Below are 21,723 nucleotides of genomic sequence, written 5' to 3' on the forward strand. Positions count from 1 at the left end.
TCCATCCATCCATCCATCCATCCATCCATCCATCCATCCATCCATCCATCCATCCATCCATCCATCCATCCATCCATCCATCCATCCATCCATCCATCCATCCATCCATCCATCCATCCATCCATCCATCCATCCATCCATCCATCCATCCATCCATCCATCCATCCATCCATCCATCCATCCATCCATCCATCCATCCATCCATCCATCCATCCATCTATCTATCTATCTATCTATCTATCTATCTATCTATCTATCTATCTATCTATCTATCTATCTATCTATCTATCTATCTATCCATCTATCCATCTATCCATCCATCTATCCATCCATCTATCCATCCATCTATCCATCCATCTATCCATCTATCCATCTATCCATCTTATACACTAAACAGACGGTGGGTAATATTCTGCTTACCTAAGGTATTAGCGGGTCAATTTTTTTGCATTGGCTCAGCAATGATTCTGCTGACCACATTGGCCAGACCATGCAATAAACTTTCTTAGTTTGATTCTTCTCCACTGAACGCTCTCATACTACAACAGTGTAATTAGCGGCCAACAAACTCAAGCCCACCCGCTACACCCATGCTCACACTGCAGCAACTGAGACAGCCGGTTCAAGAGTGCTTGATGTGTGTCTTACGCAATCGAGATGTTTTTACTGCACGGTTCTTCAGTGCAGGTAGTTGTCACCTAATGAAAAAAAAACTTCACTGCCCTACATATCAATTACTTGCATCACTTACTTTGAAGCAGCTTCGGCACCGATATTCGTTTAACGCTTTATTATCACCCTTGCAAATAAGCACCGAAAGAAAGATTAAGCAATAATGGGCGTGTTTCAGGACGTTGGAACAATGGTTGGTTTTTCATGGCATTATCTATAAACCGTCGTTCATCAATTAGCCATCATCGTTCTTCAAATGGGGCAAGATAATGTACTTTTCATTTTACCCGCAATTATGCACATTATTCCAACCCGTGTGGCTTTATGAGGTTACATACGGACGCCTTTTTTTTTTGTTAATCACTGAAATACAGTGGTGTATCGAAAAAATCACAATGTATACAACTTTAGCTGTCAAAAAATTGCATATCCCATGCACTGTCCCTTCCTGCATTATTCGGTGTTCCGAAGGCCATTACCAGGTGAACCAACGTGTTTGTGTAAATTGACTAGTCTTGTGTATCGTGTCGGCAGCATGCATGGACCAAGTAAAAGACGATCACGTGGCGGCAAAGCCACGATTAATTCGCCGGTTTGACGGGAGCTAAAGACATGACAATTGTTGGATTTTTCATGGGTAGCGGATGAGCATAAGCCAGAGAAACCCGGATTGTGACGTCATCGGCAATTGCGTGTTATACTGTCGTACGTAGTTAGGAGTATGCCATGTGACGTACGCTAAAATTAGTATGGCATTTTTGAGTATGGCATTTGTTAGCGGACTCAAAAATGCGTTAAAACATGGTAAACTTGGGCGATCATAAATTTGGTACAACGTCGGGCAGTTCTATGACGCATAAAGTACAAGGAAAGTGTACCCGGTCTGGAGATAGGGCCGAATGTTTCAAAGAGCTGGCTGCCTTTGGAACGAGAGAGATACGCGTTCCTAGAAGGTAAATCCCAATAAAAGCTTGAAATAAATACCATGAAAGAAAAAAGAAGTGTTGAGTCATCCTTAGAGCACCGGGCTGCTGTGCTCAACGGCAGAAGTTAAATTCCTCCATCACTCACGCATTAGTTTTTATGAAGGCGAGGCGAGAGAGGAACCAAGCTGCCCACCTACCACTATGTGACAAGAAGGAGGAGAACTATATGAATTAAAAAGCTTCGTATACATCCTAGCAGCATGGTACTTAGATTTTTTTTACTATGAGCGGCTTACTGGCAATGTCATATCTCGCGGAAAGCTATTGACGAAGTTCCACCGAGTTCGCTCGAAGCCATATTCTGGTGTTCTACAATTACTGCAACCGCGGCTGAAGGACACGAGCACCTTCTTCCGCGTATACTCTGCACAATGCTAAACTAATAAAAAAGGCTCTCAACAGTTCCAGGCGTTGCGGTCCTGGAAAATTGCGCACTTAAATTAACGAGCCCCAATGCGTGGTGAGGGAGCCCCACAGCTTGGTTGTTCGAACGACGGTGAGGACAGGGGTAGAGAAATGGCTATGCAGTCAATGCCTTTCTCCACTGAACCCAACATTTGCGATAAGGAACGTTCAACTCCACGAGTGTAGAACCTACAGAAGTACTGGTGCAGCAGCAGCATGGTGCGACTATGAGCCGCAAAACACGATTGAGCCGTTCGTCAGCTTTTCAACCTAAATCAGCATCAATAATTTTTGCGGGTATGGGAGGAACGTGTAAAAGGCGGCTGTAGATGAAAATCGAAAAAAAGAACTGTTAACCAGATTCCAAGTGCTTTCTAGGCGCAGTGATGGCAATCTTCATGAATGGGAGGCATACGAATAAACCAAAAGACAACTGAAAACCAGGGAGAAAAAGACAGATAGGTAAAATATTAGCAGGTCGAACGGTATGACGAAAGAAGAATAACAGATTCAGATTTACGTGTGCAAGCAGATGCATAAGTGTGGGCGCTTTTACATCTCTGGAACTCAGTAAGCTGTTTGCTGAACAACTTCAACTATAAATTTTGAATTGCTGCTATCAATAGAATGGATGGTATACTTCTGGAAACCGTTGGAAATATATAACTAAAAGCAAGTATGACGGTACGTTGATGCATGTGTGGTAAGCTTCCGTTATGCAATCGACCGCTACTCTTTCGAGCTCTATTCAAGTTTCCTTCGCTCCAGCATTAAAAGTCTTGAGTTCAAATTCTGAGATTTTTGGCACCTTTCACAGTACTTCGCAATGTACCGCCCAGCATTATTCTTTATAAATATTTTGAACTCTATCAAGAGGTAGGAAATGAAAAAAAAAGACGTGAATAACAGAGTGGACAGGCCAAAGCCTTACAAAGCTTTACAGCTCATAGCCCAAGGCCTTACGTCATACAAACACAATGCAGCGATAGTAAAGGCACTAACCATGTTCTGTTGCTGAATATGCATACACAACGGCTTTGTGGGCCTCATATAGAGTCAAAACACTACCATGAGAGAATAAAAGGTGTTTTTCGAGCTTGATTTCATGGAATCATGGTATCATGATCATGGAAAACTTCAACAAAGTGCGAGCGACCTACGCGTTTTTTAGCAATTAACGTAGAATTTCAGGCCAACAGAACCATCATGAAAAGTGACACGGTATTTTCTAGCGTGTATGGCAGACATACATGACTATCAGTAACACTAATCGTTCTCTAGAACTGCTGCACAACACAACAAAGCAACATTGTAGCCAAACAGCCGTAATGATAGACTCGCACACACACACACACACACACACACACACACACACACACATACACACACACACACACACACACACACACACACACACGCACACGCACACGCACACGCACGCACGCACGCACGCACGCACACACGCACACACGCACACACGCACACAAACACACACGCACACACTAGAAGAACCACTGTGGTAACAACTCAGTTGGACGAAGTAATATACATATGAATAATGTACGAATCGGAAGGTGTCTTATGCAGCATCTTCCAACAAACTTGAATATTCATAACAAGCTTTTGGTTACTGTTCGTCAGTAGAAGCACTTTCTCGATAATGTAGAGGTTCGCTCCTTATTTAACATGTGTTATCAGCGACATTCTATACCTCATGCATAGGCATGCCCTTACATTTGGTATTTTTTCCTTTATAACGGTGCGCTTGTTATGGCACTCGTTTTTATACTTCACGGACAGCCTAAAGACGCCTGGCCTCTTTCCGCTCGAAACAAAAAACAAAAACGAGTTGGGACATGATACATTCGCGAAGAGCTTCATCAGCGAATAAGCACAGGTAAAACGCATGTTTTCCGACGGCTGTGAAAGCTTTTCTTCTTTGTGTGATGCATCAACTTCACCATACAGCCACATAACGAAGAATAAAGTGTGCATTAACTGCGAGTGCTCCGAAAAAAGCGACCGCAAGTAAGCAGCCTTTCCTTGGTCCATTTAAAACAGAATTTTTCTGCAACCCGTTCACAGCGGTTTGCTTGCACGTACGCTAAATACTTCCTATGCATTAGTTCCGACATTTTAAAAGCCATCTCGATCGTTAACACATCCCCTCTGGAGCCTTTAGAGAAGACATTCTTACAGAGTGCCTAAGTCGCCTTTCTTGTTAGCCGCTTCTTTTGAGAGTAGGCCACAACAAAAAAACGTAAAAGAAAATTGATATTGAGTAAAACTGGTGCATAAGCAAAGCACAGCAACTTTTCCGCCAGACGGCGTAGCACTTGCCGGCACGAACAGGTAATTCGTGCGTTTGCTCACTCGTTGTCTTGCTCTGTGTATTATGTGTGTTTTCGGCTACGTGCTCGAACGCACTGGGCAAATAACTTAGCCGCAGGGGTTGTTAGAACACACATCCGCACAAGTACACAACTGTCTGCTAGCTAATACACCGCTTACAAGAAAAAAAAGTGCTTCCTTAAGAGCACTAAGGTAACCTTAAGCGCCCCATGCGACGTTACCACTGCGAAATGTGGCTGCTACACTACCCTGTTTTACATGACATCTGCTCAACTTTACAAATGAGGGACCATTCAGAACATGCGAATCCCTCGTAAAAAAAAAACGATCAAGCAGCTCTGACAGGTATTGAGTGCACGACATGTCGTATACGGCGGTTGTAGAATTTGGAATTTTGGCCAACACCTAGCTTCACAAATATTCAATTGTAACACGGACGAGGTGCATGAGTCCCCAATACCACACAAGTCGTCGCCAGCTTTGACACGTCATTTGAGGCGATCGTGCTGCGCTGATTGGCAGTGTGGCAGCACGGTCGCAGCACATTCTTCTTATTAGGTGCATATTTCTCGGAAATGTCCATGTATCGTAATACAAGCGACGTACAGCGCGAAGGACAAAGACTGCGAGAGACCACATACGCTGCCCTGTGAGATATGTGACAGCGCAGTGTATGTAGTCGCTCGCAGTCGTTGTCCTTCATGCTGTACGTCGTTTTTATCATGAATTACCAACTAGCCCAAGCAATGTGTCGTTTTTAAAGCGAAGCTTTCTTTGCGGTTTCCTTCGAATTTCCCACTGCTGCTGCTGCTGCTGCTGCTGTGGCTGCTGCTGTCTGGCACACCACGTCGGGAGGTGGTTCAGAGCGTATGTATACATGTCAGGAGCATGACAGAGAAGAGCTCCCACGTCGTCGTCAGGTTAGCCTTTTGACAGCTGTAATTATCAGTGACCCCCCCCCCCCCCCCCGCAAGCGTTTAGTATAGCGTTTACGTTGGTAGAACCAACGTACAAATCTTGGAGGAAGCTAGATAGAATGGAACTGAGGATGGGGGAGAGGACGCTGAGAGGGGGTGGAACCAACTCAGTTGCGAAACGAGTCAATAACAGTCTTATTACTCTTCGCCCACAGTTCCCATACAAATACTGGGGGGGGGGGGGAGAGAAAACGCAACATGAGAAGGCAAAAAAACGCTGGATAAACTTAAGTTCAAGGTACCATACGCTGCGTTTCTGCTATTCCAGAAAAATAAAACCCATGCAGACATGTCTAGAGGACAACTTACCGAGGGCGTGCAGAAGGAGAGCCACATTAACTTAAGCGCAACCCAGTGTCTAGGCGACACAAGGAAAGCGGTCGCACGTCACATCAACGCTTCTGTGCCCTCCGCGGTAGCTTTGCGGCTCTGGTATTACTAGAGGTCGCGGTCGTAGCCCTGACTGTGGCTACGGCATTTCGATGGGGCAAAACAAAAAGAGAACGCTCGCGAACTTTGATTTAGGGACACATAGAAGAACACCAAGGCGCCAAAATTAATCCGAAGTGCACCACTACGGCTTGCCTCATGGTCCGCTTGTGGCTCATGAGGTAATGGCTTTACGCAATTTTTCGTATACAGCATACAATAAAATGAAAACGGTGGTGTTAAGAATACGTTCTCGTTATATTAAACTTAAAATACCATGTCTTACACGCTAAAAAAAGGCACACTGGTATGTTTTATTGAAATTGTAAACTGGGCGAGTAGATGTGCATTCATCTCACGCGTGGTGAAGCGCTCACAAACACGGTGACAAAGAAGAAATGCAGTGCGCATGGCGCTGACTAAGAACTATCTTTTTTTACTAAAATGATGCATGCATATATATATATATATATATATATATATATATATATATATATATATATATATATGTTTTCTAATAAACAAGATAGTTCTGCGTCAGCGCATGCCGCCATGCGTAGTTCACTTCTCTTCGTGCTTGTATTTGGCAATGCTGCTCCAACAGAAGGATGGTATGTTTTAGTTTCATTTGTTTTTAAATATCTAGACATATTTGTGCAAAACGAGCTGCTAGAGTGTACACAAAGATTCCCATTTTGAGTGTGCTTAATTCGTATAACATATTCTTCTGCAAGCTTCTGACGGGCACATTGCGAAAACCAGACTGCCCCCCCCCCTTCATAATATCTCTCCTGGTGTGACACACAACAGTCTCGAAGAGAGCACTTATGCGAATAGCGTATTGTGGTTTGTCACGGTTTGCTGAATAGGCCTCGTGTTTGCCTGGTTTGCGTAAACATTTCGCTCTGGAGGCGGTTATCTCGGGACCGTGCTGTCGAGGTTCGTGTGCTTTCCTAAGCGAGACGTGACACTACTACAGAGAAGAGAAGCCCAGGTAAACACTGTGGCGGATGTCCGCTTGGATTTACACAACGCAGGATACTTTGCATAACCGGCTGGAAGAACCAACCAGTGATAAGCAAACCCGGAACACGCGTAACGCGCTATGCGGACGCCGTGGTTTGCTCAGCCAGCAGTAACACGCTGCGATGGAAGAAAGTATCTGAGCATGACGACAATCTCAGCGTGCAAAGGTGCAGGCGCATAGTGTCAGCTGTCTTGCAGTGCATTCGGTGCCTTCCCTAGATATCTCAACCACGGAAACAGTCGTAGCTTCCTACTCGGCTCGCTTCTGCTTGTCACCGCTCTTTCCTGCGCTGTCGTAAAGCTCGCATTGAAAAGAATGGCGCAAAGGAACCCCAGACATACGACGAGACCACGGTGCGTGAAACGAGACTGAACAAAAACCGTCAGCGTTTCTCGCCGTGCATAACGGATACACAACTACGAACTAGCTTGGACAAAAACATTCTCTTTGGGAGCCATGAGGATGGTGCTCTAACGAAAAACGTTGCACGTTTTTCCTGCTTGACGGTGATCTACATTAGACATAATTGCAATTGTTGCGGTCTCCGGCACAGCTCAGCATGACGGTGCGCTGATTGCAGCTCCAGCGCTCCAGCGACCTCTCACATCAGCCACGGGCCACCGACAATACGCAGGCGGGCCGCTTGAAGCCCATGGCCCCTACGTTGTGCAGGCCAAGATCATTATACATACATTTAGCTAGATACTGGCAATCCGCTCTGATGACTCTCTCAAAAAACTGACAATTTTCTAGATGTTCGCGCTGCAGTATCGTACGAACGCCGGTCAGGGAAATCACCAAACAAAATGTGGTGGTTACCCAACGACAATGAAAGAAGCGAAGTCAAAAGTCAATGAACAAGGCACTTGCACAGCACAGAAACGCGAAATTTCTCCTCAGGTACAGAAGGCAGTGCCCACAATACTGGTAACGCGACCTCCCTTGGCGATGAAGAAAGGCATACTGGACACCGGCTTCGCCTGCCTGATCGTTCGCTTTACCATTGGGAATGCACGAGTGCAATTGTTGCATCGTAGTTCTCAACAAATACCATCGCCGAAACCTGCGACGCTTGCTGCAGCTCGTCTGATCGATAAGAAGGCTACGCGCTGTTTAGACCAAGTACAAAACTACGGAAAATGTAAACGATGACAAGTAATTACCTACACGTATTTCTGCATGTACACGTAACGAACTAACAGGTGAGCCTCTTTTTGTGGTGCGCCAGCGCTGCGGTCGGCGGAGGCGTTGCCTAGCGTGTTACCACCGCTAAACATAAGAACTAAGCACTCAAGATCCGTTTTAGCGCTTTAGACGCACCTATCGGCTATCGACTGCACCGGCGCACACTGGCGTTAAAAGACCACACTCGCACAACTCTACAAAATGGCATGAGATGTATAATAATATGTATACAAAAAATAGTGTTCCCGGATGGTTGAGTTCAAGGTCGGTTATTCAGCAGCTTCAACCGTCCTTTTGTTGGAAATAAAATGAACTGAACAGCTCAGGATCCATGCCAAATCAGGAAGTCTTGGACGGGTGCCTAAATAAATTCGGTACTCGATGGCGTTCCTTTAACTCGTAACAGCTTCTCGCCCGTACAGCACGGGCGGCCGTGCCATTCATTAATGTGACATTTCTAGAATTCGTATGTCTTAAACTTTCTTTTTATGGTGCGCTTTAACGCGCTCACGTACGCTCAACACACCTGAAGATTTATGTTCAATATATTCCAGTGGGGCGAAATTGGCCTATAATGATACAGGCATGCCGCACGGTGGGATCGAACCTCTGTCTTCTAGCTTAACAGCCGTTGCTCTAACCGTTAGGCCATTACCTTTGTTTTTTTCATTCCTTATCGACCGTCAGGCCACGATTCCGCCCACGCTTCGCTCATTCCCAAGTCCTTCAGCCCTGTACGTGCATGACTTGTTATTTCCACACATTCTTGCATCGTAACAGCTAATGCATTGAGACACTGCGTTAAATTGCAATTGCTTTCGGATTAGGCGCCCATCTTTTTTGAGACGGATACCTACCGAATGTTCGTAGCCCTACTTTAACGCTATCGGGAAACATCAGTTTCGCCTTGAGCGCTAACCAATGAGCGCGATTGCAATATGTTAGACTATTACCCGAAGTGTAAGACTCATAGCGGTTGCAGCGCGATGAATTGAAGTAAACTTGAGCTAAATAAAAACGAGCTGTTGTGCCAGGGGTCCTCCGTGTGACTCCTGCCATCGCACCATTTCGTTTAAGTTGTTGATAAAAGTCAATGTCTTTTTTTAGTGACTTTACCATTGCTTTTCCGTACCGGGCATGCTTCAAATCACTATCCTGGGCCGATCACGGCAATAGTGCACAGCCGCACAAATGAAATTACATCATTTTTTCAGATATTAGCTATGTTAGTGCTTCGCACTTTTCAACGTTGCCAACACACTTCCCATAATGTTTCCTTTGTTTTCGCCACATATAAGCCATGTGTCTTGCTTAGTTCAGCGAGGACACCGGAGGAACAAACTACTCGAATCGTGTGGCGCGTGTACACCACAAAAAAAAAAAGTGAGAGTTCAGTACTTATGTGCAGCGCTTCTAAATTGGGCAAGATCGTCAATATTGTCACATTGTCACATTTACCCGTTTCCGCGAAACTTACACCTGGTTTGGTCGACGGTTACGTATGTTCGGGAATTGGGAAGCCTAGCTGACAGCGACCGTATGACACTTTGCAAAGGTCATTAAGGGATTTCTTTCCACAGGTAGTGTTTTCTCCAAAAGCATTTAACTTCGCACAGAGGTTCGCCATAGCATTCCACCCATTCAACCCTAAGTTTAATCTCGGTGGCATCTGAAGATCTTCCAGGACAATGTGATCAAGTATGCGCCTGTTATTAGATCCCTTCGTAACCCTAGCGATTTCACGCATAATTTATTGTCAAGGCCCCATTTTTTCCATTCGCTTCCAACCTTACCCACACATCACCCATTACCTGACCTTTGCTTTCATCGAACAGAAAGAAGGTATCTCGTTTATTTCACTGAGGACACACGCGAACGCCGTATCACGCAAGGCAAAAACGAAACAATGGATATTAAATAAGTATTTGCAATGCTTCTAAGGAACATGTGAACGTGAAAAATTCGTGGCTAATTTTAGCATATTTTTCGAGCATTTCCGCAAAACGTAAACTTCGCGTAACGCACACTTATGTCGGGTAATTGGGAAACGTATCTGAAAGCTGTAGGGTGGGGCACTTTTCGAACGCTTCATAAAAAAAAAATTTACGGCAGTATATTATAAAGCACTTTTTGATCCACACGCATTTGACTTAGCACACAAATTTGCCACAGCTTTCAAGCCCCTTTCGTTGAGCTCGATATTGGTGGCCTTGATAGTTACACCAGGGCAGCTGGCTAAAATTTGTACCGAACCACTTGAATAATACTCATAATGCATCGAGACATTTGCTTGTGAATTTTCTTTTTTTTTTTGCAAAAGCGTAATATAACCGTACATTTACACTTGAGAACACGTTTCTCATTACGTGCCCTTTAATTTTGTCAAATATTGGCAAAGTGGCTTGTATACTTCCCTGAAGACCATAACAAAATTAGTAAAATTCTTTTGTCACGAAATAAAGTGCAAAAAAAGCATGGGGGTATAATTATGGCAAGCAGAGCGTCCATTTTTCATCTGTCGCATTCTTGAACACATTACCGTTAGACATAAGAACACCTGAAATTTGCGAATTCAAGGAACAACTAAAAGAATACGTCCTGTCCAATACTGGTGACTAGTTCATACTCATAATCATTCTTTGAGTGTGCCTTCATTTCATTTTCCTTGTCATACCATTATATTGGTCTTTGATGTCCTTGTCATGCATATATATTCGAGTTCGCCAAATATGCTTCGTACTTTATGTGTTTTATACTATGAATTTATTAGTGGCCAACGAGATTATCCTACAGTGCTTTTGAATATGCCTCTTATTTATGTGCATTTAATTATTTATTTATTCTATTCATGCTGAAAACCTGCGATTGTTTCTTGTTAACGATTTGTTTACACGGCTGTTATGCGTGCCTTATTATGTTTAGTCTGTAAAGGAGTTCCCATTGCAATATTTGATTTCGATATCAACGATATCAACATTTTTCTTATCAACTTGCTGTACTCTTTATAACCATCATAATAAAATCGATTGTGATTATAAATAGTTCATTGAAATAGAACGCCGGTACTAAGCAAACAACGTGTTGGGTTGCAGTATGCACACTCCTGAGACTAAATTGAATGCCGCAGACAGTGAGACGAAGAAGATTGCTTGGTAGACAGCGACATACCGCATTTGGGATAGTATATTCAAACTCGTGCAGATGGTGACTGGAACTCCATGTATTGTAGTTGGAGACCTGATCAACAGCAGATCTCGTATGTTCTAAAGTAAGCGCCTACACAAATGAGCTGGTGGCAGACTGTGTCTTAATTACGATGGCTGCTGTGCCTACGCGTCACTTTGTTTCGGGAAGTTAAACATGTCCAATACTCCTTTGAAATGTAATTTTGTTGCGGAATGCAATCTGCCTATCGAACAAATGAGCCCGTCACTCTGCTCAGCCTCAACAAGCGGAAGTGTTAATTGGACCGGTCTTTAATTAAAGTGAGCCGTGCTTTCGCTGGAGAGCTTTCGACGACAGCGGAGCCTGTTTTTCCAATCCTGGTTATCGGCTCGCAGGTCTGTGTAATCATACTGGTCTAATATATTTTTTTTGTATTAATCTTAATGTGCTCCTAATATTGATTGCTGTTTTCTGAGTGAACTCAGTGAGGAGGAGGTTGTCGGCTGTAGCCAGATCTACCCTAGCTGGTATTGCCGAAGTAGCGACAGCTAGACGAGTTGGTGTTTTGAAACACGGTGAAAGCGCATGAAGGACGAGAACAACAACAAAAAAAATGGAAAGGCTATGGAGCGCTGACCCTCTACTTCAGTTTATAAGAAGAAAAGGGCGCATATATAAAACCGTTGATACAGTGTGCCAGGTGGATAAGAAGTCAGAACACAGCAGAGAAAACAAGCAAATGGAAATGTATTTCGCTAGAATAGCAGCTTGGGCTTGTTGGTTTTCCATCCTGCTAGTAACAGCGCAAAATGTAGACAAGAGACGAGACAAGAAGACACCACAAGCGCTGACTTTCAACAACGTTTATTCCGAAAGAAATATGGCTTCTTATAACTATTCCCCACACGTGTCGCACTCACGTGATCGCACATTATGTGAAACAAGCACTTTTTTTCTTTTATGCACTCAAGATAGCGGGCACGTGCAAAAGCTCAAGTTCTTTTTTTGTCAGTAACAAGGACGGCGTGCTAACGCATTGATCACGAAGTCTGGTAATTTCAGCTGCCTCAATTATCTCCCGGACCAGCTGGTCATTGTGTTTCTTCAGCACTTTGCAGCGTCTAAATTTACTTTGATAGAAAAGTGGGCTACAATTACACTTTTTGCAACGCTCAGCTTAGTAGAAGTACGGTGAGCATGGACAGATCACACTTATGTTCTCCTAGTCTCAAGTTCACGCAGCCGCCGCTCTCGGTGACATACATTTGCTGCAACAACCCGCAGTGGCTCTGCCTCAGCACCTTCTTTCAACAGACGTACCTATAGGTTTTCTATGAGTAAGTTCCATCATGAGCACAAGATCGGTACATTTTATGGCAGTAGCAATTATACGGACATTCTTGGAACATTCGTGCTGTTGCCACTGCCTTCGCCGTGTGAAAAAGCGGAGCGGACACAAGCGTTAACGCTCCACTCAATCGGCTCTCCGGTCGACAGGGTCCTGCCTCCCGCGGCTGCCACGGGCATTGTAGCGTCCCAGCTGAGCTGCTTCGTGCGTTGGTCTGAGCGCAACTAACAGCAAACGTCAAGCTAACGTTACGTAACTAATATTTCACGGGACACTGATTTAACGCTAACGCCCTTTCCCGTCGGCCTCATGAGGTGCTCCGTCGAAGTGCGATGTCTGCAAACAACACTGTGAGTGAGTCAGCGTTTGTGTCCTCCGCTTCCCGTCAGTCCTCGCCTTGCTGCGCCGTCTGCTACTTCAAAAGCGTGACAACGCCAACTAGCCCCTGCGTTGCTCGTAGCAACACTGGTGACACTCCTTATCTTGCCAGCGTTGTGAGACAGCGGGTCAGTGCACTGTTCGTTCTGCCCAAGAGCACTTAGCTTTCGCGCTGCATCGTGCAGACGTGTCACATCGCGTATAGTTAAAAGACAGCGCGCGGATCACAAGCGTTGCAACGTCCAACGTTGCTATCGATGTCAATGTTTCGCCCTTCGGGGGACAGACACCTAAAACAGGGCCAAATATTTACGACGTACGCCTTCTACTGTGATTGCTAACATGAAACAATATACTACTACTTCAGGACACTAATAGGTTGTTGCATCGCAACGAAATATAATCAGGTGGACTGTCTTATTAGAGAAGTATCTATTAGATATTTATGGTGGCAGACCGCGCACGTATTTATGGGATGAAAGGATTGCACAAAGAGGCAGGCATTGTTTTCACGCAAATGATCGTATAATTTCGGGTTTTAGGAATAATTAACAAAACCTTGCGGCATTGTACGTCCAGAATAAATTTACGCTTGTATAATGGAAAGACGCTGCTTACAACTGCTTTCCGCAAACATGTACTGCGGTCCGGCGTCGCAATGCACTACGTTCCAGCAGCTAGGACTTAGCAACATTCTAGAAAACGTGCTTTGAGAGACTTCAAGCTTTTTGAACAAGAGTACATTGCAAATTACGCCGCGTCTGCAAATGCAGCATTCCTAACGCTCCAAGTTGAGCAGGCTGCATTTTTATCCTCCAGGGACGTCAAGCCCGGGGTACGCGTCAGCCGCTGTCCACAAAAAAAGCAGACTATACTTTTGTCATCTTCCTCGAGTTCCTGTCGTTCATGCAAATGCCGCTCCGCATGTTTATGCATGAGAAGACCCATCCCGCGCTCATCTTTACGAGCTGCTGATCGCGCTTTCTGTTCCCGAAAAACTTCTCGGACGAAAGTTTCGGATGGCGCAGGTCATCGCAGTAAAACATATGTTTGACAAGCCGTCGCCGTTTCGGTAGATGCATCCAGCCATTTATATTTCGAACGAGTGACGTACACTTGCACGTGAAATCAGAAAGGGAACAAACGCGCCTTACAAGGACAAAGTGTATTCCCGATGAAGCTCTTGATCCGGCATTCGGACGTCAGTATTATGCATATGCCCTCCACTACTGCTTCAGAGGACTTGAGAAAGATGCAGTATGAACATGACTCAACAAAATAAAAACAGATCGCCGAAGATGACTCGTTGTACGTCCAAGGGAATGCCCTGCGGACAGCAGGGTCACTGCTTTTCACTGTCCATGCACAGGATGCTCGCGACTTAATACAAGGCATGACACTATCCTTTGTTCAGGCAACCCCGAGTTGTTTGTTTGTCTCATTCAGCACTGTTGCCCAACTTGGATTCGCTCGCGCCTAAGTGCGCTTCCTCTTCGGCTGAATAAAAGCGGTTCGCCGGAAGTAACCTATGCGCACTGCTTTCATTCCCACACCTGCACCCGTTTTTCACTTTGTTCAGGGACGTAAGAACTTCTCAGGTATTTCACGCGACCATACATAGGGTGTTCGTGGCTGTATAATCGATCGTCCTTTCAGTGTTTTGTGCAGAGCATGCTTGGTTCTTTTATGCAGCTTTAGAACCATCATTCAATGTATAAGTGTCAACATTTTTTTATATTCCTAATTATTGTGGCCTCAGGTCGTCAGATTTTTATGGGTACTTGAACTTTATTCAAAGAAGTTTCCAGCAGCTTCTAAACCACTCCTGTCTAATGAATTAGAGAGGCGCACAACGTTTTTACAATATTCTTTTTTATTTAACTTGGGAATATTCATTTTCACAGTGAAGTTACAAACGCTTTATATGGAAAAAGATAAGCGATGTGGGTTTCGGCTGTCGACACATTACAATTCCGGAATCCTAAGCGTTTTCAGCAATAAATTATACAACAGCTGGCAGACTGAGGAGTATCTCGTGCTTAGGCCTCTAAGAACAATTTGGTATACAAAAGGACTTACGCAACCATTGCTTTAAGTTTTTGTACTCTATAAGCGACAATAAAACTCACTTTCTGATGTGCGAAATCTTTCATGATACTTTGACGCCACAAGAAAATATGTCTTTTTTAGAATGAGATGGCCAGAATCAAGGAAATGAAAACCAGAAATATGAGCATAATTAAAGAACTCCACAACAGCCAGGGTTGCTTGCTGCCTTCGCTTGGGTGCCCTGTGATCGTTGGTTGTGTCTTCACACCAGCTCTGCGAGCGTGCTAGGGTGGTCCAACGAACAAAGGAAGACTGAAGGCAAGTAACGTTGAACAGACGTGGCATGGTGGGTGCGAGCTCCTCGCAGCATACACTGCAAAATTAAATGGTGTACGCGTTATTCAGGTTAATATTTGTCAATATACCGAACTCTTGAATGCCAAAGGCGTGAGCCGCTTTTTCGCACCGCAGTATTACATAACTGCGTAACTGCTACATTCGAAGCAGTTGAATATACCCATGCCACTCCTAGCGCGTAGAATTCCGTGCGTAAACCCTAATGTCTAAGATGCTGCGCGTACACGCATTCCAGCGGGTGTTCTTCAGGCTTTGGGGAATGGTGATGTTGAAGATTACGATGATGCGTCTCTCAATGACGCCACGTACCTGCAAATATGTCGGCCACTTCTGTTTTCACCCTTCAGGGGCGGACTGTTTGGAAATCAACTTCGCACGAATGGGTAATAACGTTCAGGACATTTTTTTTTTCTCAGTGAGACTTAAAAAGAGGTAAGCGACTCTCTCGAAGGCTACAGTCTTATGACCGTGAGACTTTCATGTTCACAATTCAATTGTGCTACATTTTTAACTGAGCCACGCGTTTAATTTTGATTCACCATTCCGCCAACTATATGGCATTGTTTTCAACGCAGAAACATCAACAGCAAACACAAGGTAGCACGCACCTTTAGCCGCTTATAGACAGCGTAATGTTGTCTCGAGGGAGTTTCCTTGCAGTGTTCGAAGCCAGATGACGTCAGAATAAATAAGCCACCGTTTAATACTCTCTTCATGCTGTTCGCGAAATCGCCTGCAAAAGAACGAAAATTACATAATTACTTCTTGTTCACCGCTGAAATCATTACGTCTTCGCTTTTAAATTGGAATCAAAATATCGTTGCTGCACAGATTGGCGCACCCCTTTATAGCTCTATGCAGCTATCCACGTGACGCTTCCTCACCTTTCGTCCACCGAAATTTAGCCGAATTTGCTCGTGGCCTTACCAAATTTTGGGAGAATGGACGGAGCTGTGTCGACCTGCGAATCCTTGTGAACGCCGTCGTGCGTTAGAATGCGTCAAATGTTTCACCGACTGAGAAGTAGCTCCTCTTGACGCCGCTGCTGAAAAAAAACCTGTGCGGTCACAGCGCACTGACATCGGTGCCGTACACAGTACGAGATGCTGCGTCATTGCGACGGCAGATAAGCCTGCTACCTACCTCTGCTCGAGAGAGCAGACGCTGCGTCATTGAAAGGCTGCAGAGGAGAACAGGGGCCGTATACGCAATAATAGTTTACTCCCGCACAGCCGTTTAGAGAACGCGCACTAAATGTCGACCCGATCGCCAGCTGTCGACTCGGTTGATGATAAAGCAATTGCCAGCGACCGCTGGCGGCAAGCGAGAAGGAGATTCTCAGTCTCATCGTGGTTGTTCTTTCATTCTTTTCCGCAGCACCCAGCAGCAAATGGCTGCCCCTGATTGTTTGTTGATGTTTTCCAAGTTATTCTCGGCAGTGACTGAAACTTCAACGCGACAGTCTCGTCCCGTCTGAACATTTATACGGATTCTCTAAAGCCACCGTTAGAAATCTTGGTTAATTGACCGAAGGTCAATTAACCAAGATTTCCCCGGGTCAGAATGAATGTTTACAGGGAGCATGTTTGCTGGTTGTTCGAGCGCACATGCAACAGACTGTCATTGTCGTCTTGCTCTGCTCATTGGAAGTTAGTAATGACGAACATTATTTAAACGTGTCTCTCATAGATGTCTAATAGATTTAAACGTGTCTCAAGTACTGCACTAGTATAGTACTTGAAGTGCACCGGCTTAAGAGACCATTTATAGTGTCCTTGTGTATGGTGTCCCTCCCACACGTACTCAGTGCTTACTCTCTCCCTTTCTCCCTCTCTCTATTCCCATTTACCCTCCCCCAGTGTAGGGTAGCAAACCGGATGCTGTTCTGGTTGACCTCCCTGCCTTTCCTATCCTTGTCTTTCCCCTCTCTCTCTCTCTCTCTCTCTCTCTCTCTCTCTCTCTCTCTCTCTCTCTCTCTTTCTCTCTCTCTCATAGATTGAAAAGGACATGCGAACACAGAATGTACTCTATCTTTAAAGTACACTCAGTATTGTCAGCGCTAAACCATCGTAGGTGCTCGTGAGAGGGTCGAGGGCAGGGGCATGACCTCAGGGCCCAGTATGGATTGATAATCCAGTAGAAGACGACGCCAACAGCGCTCGTGTTAGCTTAGTCTTCGTCCATATTATTTTAGTGCGCGCTGTATGTAATAGCTATGAACTAATACCGTATTCCTATTATTGACAAAAATAAAATATCAGAGTATTATGACTGACAGCGCGTAGAGACGCTATACACAGCGCTTAGAATAATTTGTAGCTCCCGTATTGCTTCGCTCTATCAATGAAACAGATAAAGGGGCGCTTCACTGAACCGAGCTTTAGCTTGCTTCACACAAATTTCGTGAGAATAAATGTGCCCTTTCCCCAGTGATTATAGGTTTTCCTTCGCGGCGTTATCTATACCAGAATCCTATAAAAAGTGCAAGGAGTGCTTAATCGAGTGCACAGCCTCAAACATAGCGTCGAAACATGGAACGTTTCTAAAATGATGACATGAATCGTGCAGTGACATCTGTCGCCACGTCGTCCAGATTGATGTCAGGAGAGCAACCACCTCAGTACTTCATTAACGGTCCGAGTAAAAAAGCATTCTTATCGTAATCGACATATCGAAGGTTACAATGAACATGTGTTTTTATTTGGCTCTTTATTTGGCTTGAACAATGTGGTGTTGATTAGGGTAAAGAAACCTGAGAAGACAATGAAGATTGGCACGCGATGTTAACGTAATTCCTAAGTCCAATGACAACAAGTCACATCTCTCTGTCTGCGTATTACGTTACACAGATGGTTTCTATTGAAGAAAGACTTGAGTACCGGCACAGTCCGAGGTTGTCGGGGCAAATGTGCGTCGTATTTAGCTGCATGCCAAACATGACCGTTTCCGGTTGATTGATTAGTATTGGGGTCAATTTAGCCGGAGCACTTCCACGGCATGCATTCAACGAACGAGAATATACGGAACATTGCTCTATACCTTGAAGCATTCACAGCGAATGTTTGCTAGCTGTCTTTGCTCAATGTACCTTCAGAGTTACGCTAAGCACGGGAACGAGAAATAAAAGTCAGTAGCTATTCTTTGAATACTAACTCAATTTGCTGAGCAAGTTGAAGAGGAAAAAAGAATACGAAGCATGAAAGTAGCCCAAAACTTGTTTGTTGACCAAATGAGCTATCCAGCGAAGCACGACGCCGTCTAACATGGACAGGTCAACACTTTTACGAGTCTTCCGACAGCAACTTCCGGGATGTGTGTTTGACTTTCCTGCAAACCGTGTCTCTAACTCGTTACACCCAGGTATTCGCGTGGATTTTTCATCTTGTATTTTTTTCCCTTGTTGCGTTGGCAAGGATGTTACGGGAGTGCCTTCATTGGGAAAAAGCTTTCGGTGAAGTTGGCGTCAGTGAGGTGAGGAAAAACAAGCATACTTCGATATATATATATTGCTTCACAAGTGTGCCACTCCCGGGAAGTCTACAGTTGTTACTAAGTGGGCAAATAGAAAGTAGCGCCGATTACAATAAGGAATGGATTACAGCTGTTGTAGTCACTGAACCGTGCGCAGTAACTTCGCCTGCCACCATGCTCTTTTCTTTTTGCCTTTTACATCTTGAGTTTACAATACACCTGAATAGCTTTGCGCATTCGGCGTTACGTACAGGTGTGGCGCATAAATTGCTGCCGGGACGAAACTCGAAAGCTACGACCGCTGTGTTTGGATCACGGCATTCACACCGCCGGCACCAGACCTACGAGTTTACCTTAGGAGCGTAATCATTTCTAGTGATACTCTCACTTCAAAATGGCAACCTGGGTATTTTCATTTGCTTCTTTTTTCGGAAGCCTGCCTTTAGGCACAGTATTCTGTGTATATCGATGCACAAACATTTGTTTTGAGTACGTAGTCAAATACTGCATCTTGCAGCATTGTTTCAATGAATTGTTAGTCCTTGTGATCACATTCCTCGTGTTACTTGAACAATAAATAATGTTCAGTATTCTACATCGGGGAATCAAAACTGCTAATTGGGCTATATCGGGGTACATTGTGTTGGAATATATAAACATACATTCGAGTTCAACTTAACGAACTGTACGTTGGCTTATGAGAGATGCCGAAACGGAGGGCTGCACAAAAAAAAATGGGATGCCATGGTGTTCCTTAACGTGCAGCCGACGCATGGTACACAAGCCCTTGTGTTTTCCAAATCCATCGGACTGCGCCTGCCGCATCCATGACAGAAATCGCCATCCCATGCTCAGCAGCTCAACACGAAAGTCAGTGAAGTACGGTGGTGGGAATATGTTTGCTGTTTAGCACTAGCCCCAACGTAAAGCTAATGTGTATCGTCTAGACACTTCGTTAATATAGCCCATTAAACCAGGCCCTTGTTAAATCTGCCCTTGTTAGATGCCAGGCAGTACTATGTGTCTGCTAATATGAGAGCAGGCATCCTCGTACTCTCAGTCGTGGCAAGGTAAAGCGCGAAGGCAGCAGACACCATTACGTGCCATAACTATTCAAAGCCGTGCACATACATATAGCCAGGCTACGAATAGTGTGTATATATATATATATATATATATATATATATATATATATATATATATATATATATATATATATATATATATACCCTATTGCAAAAACCAGCGTCTTCCAGCGTGAAACCAGCGCGCATTTTGGCGCTGGGTCGCACTGGGTACGCTGGCACTCGCTGGGACTCACTGGGACACCAGTGAGAACGCTGCATAAGAGCTGGGTCACACTGGAAGAGACGCTGGTTCCACTGCCATGACGCTGGGGCGCGCTGGTTTGTGCTGTACAGGCGCTGGTTCTCGCTGCAGTTCGCTGGTTCGCACTGGAAACTGCGCTGGTTGTGTTTGTGCCGCGCTGGTTCCATATCGCATGGACGAGCGCTGCTGAATATTTAATACTTAATTTATACAATTTTATCGCTTGATACTAGTCTCTTGTCCTAAATAACGCTATATCTTGGGGTTATAGAACCCTATTTCGTGTCCCAGCTTGGAATAAAGGTGCGTGCGCTGCCCATGTTTATTCATGCGCACTTGAAACTGAAAATCACTTTCGCTTTGTTTATTTTCCCTTTGAACTTGGCGAATAGCTAAATTCTTGAACGAAACCACGTAAACGCAGAGGACGCCGCGTTTTTAAGTAGTTCGCACGTAACGTATGACTGGGAATTGTCGCAGTGTTGTGGAGTGGACATGAAATGCAGAAATCGTTCAGACGCGCGATGGACTCCGAGTTCGAAGCTTATCGCTGAATGATATTATCGCACCGATAACAAAGGTGAAGTGATTCGTGCGCTTCCACTTTCCCTATTGTACTGAAAAAAGTTTTGAGGCTAAAATACGCACTTCTTAGCTTTCGCCAGCTACCTGCGCCGAGAACGGTCCCCACCGAAGCTTAGGCCTAGCGTATGAGCCGAGTCCGTCCTCACGCTATCGGCGCGTCTAGGCTCAGGTATCAAGAAATATAACAAGGATCAATCACTCTATATTTAGGCTTTCGCATCGGTGTTCTTAAATAAACAATTTTTTCATGTGTACAGTGTCAGCACAAGAAGCGATGACCGCTGATGTGACGCGTCATAAACACAGGTATACATGCGCTATCGCCGAAAGCTCCCAGCACTAGCCTGCGCTTCTCTGACGAAGATATATGACTAGACAGGCGTGTTGAGTGAAAGGAATCACTGAACTAAGGAAACGTTGCACATCCTTTGCGTGAAGAACAAGAAACGGCTATCGAAATCGGCAGAAACAGCCCATACACCGTCCCGGGTCGGCGGTTCATTTAGGACTTTTTTCGAAGTTAAAATAGCGATCGCAAGTGAAAATCGATGTTCTGGCACTTCCAAGCATACTGCTGAATACGGACAGCAACCTTTTCTTTCTGGTACAGGCGTGAGTTTTAGTTGCTGGGCGATAGCGCATCAACCATGCCTGTAGAAGACATAGCTTTGCGAAACAAACTGCTTCTCGGCTTTGACATGGTAAATTACGCTCGTGTTTCCGACTGCTGGCGCGTCGTAGTGGTAAGGTGTCGGGCTTCGGATCTGTAGGTCGGACGTTCGAGTCCTGATCGTAGCAGTTAAATTTTTTCTTTTTTTTTTCTTTTTTTTATTGCACTAAAACGCTCCTTGTTGCTTTCTGTATTCAAAAAAATATATACGGCGTCCAGGCACCGCATATTTAACGCGCTAGAGCTGTTTTTCGCGCGAGTAGCCAGTGCCTCCCAGCACGCTGCGCGTTCCCAGCGCCCCAGCATCCAGCGCGCTGCACTGGGCCCATAATCAGGCG

The sequence above is a fragment of the Dermacentor albipictus genome, chromosome 9 (genome assembly GCF_038994185.2).
Source record: "Dermacentor albipictus isolate Rhodes 1998 colony chromosome 9, USDA_Dalb.pri_finalv2, whole genome shotgun sequence".
In the NCBI taxonomy this organism is placed as follows: domain Eukaryota; kingdom Metazoa; phylum Arthropoda; class Arachnida; order Ixodida; family Ixodidae; genus Dermacentor; species Dermacentor albipictus.